We start from the raw sequence: 384 nt of genomic DNA, 5'->3' as shown, positions 1-384 counted from the left end.
CCTATCTATACCTTGTGGCTAATAGCCACTGATGGACCTCTGCTCCATATGCTTATCTAATTCCCTTTTGAAGCCGTCCATGCTTGTAGCCGCCACCACTTCCTGTGGCAGTGAATTCCATGTGTTAATCACTCTTTGGGTGAAGAAGTACTTCCTTTTATCCGTTCTAACCCAACCGGTCAGCAATTTCATGGAGTGCCCACGAGTTCTTGTATTGTGAGAAAGGGAGAAAAGTACCTCTTTCTCTACCTGCTCTTTCCCATGCATAATCTTATAAACCTCAATCATGTCACCCCTCAGTCGTCGTTTCTCCGAGCTAAAGAGCCCTAAGCGCTTTAACCTTTTCTCATAGGGAAAGTGTTCCAACCCTTTTATCATTCAAGT

The sequence above is a fragment of the Gekko japonicus genome, unplaced genomic scaffold, assembly GCF_001447785.1.
Source record: "Gekko japonicus isolate JY-2015 unplaced genomic scaffold, Gekko_japonicus_V1.1 scaffold1007, whole genome shotgun sequence".
In the NCBI taxonomy this organism is placed as follows: domain Eukaryota; kingdom Metazoa; phylum Chordata; class Lepidosauria; order Squamata; family Gekkonidae; genus Gekko; species Gekko japonicus.
The sequence above is the reverse complement of the archived record's forward strand: the minus strand, read 5'-3'. Positions refer to the sequence as shown.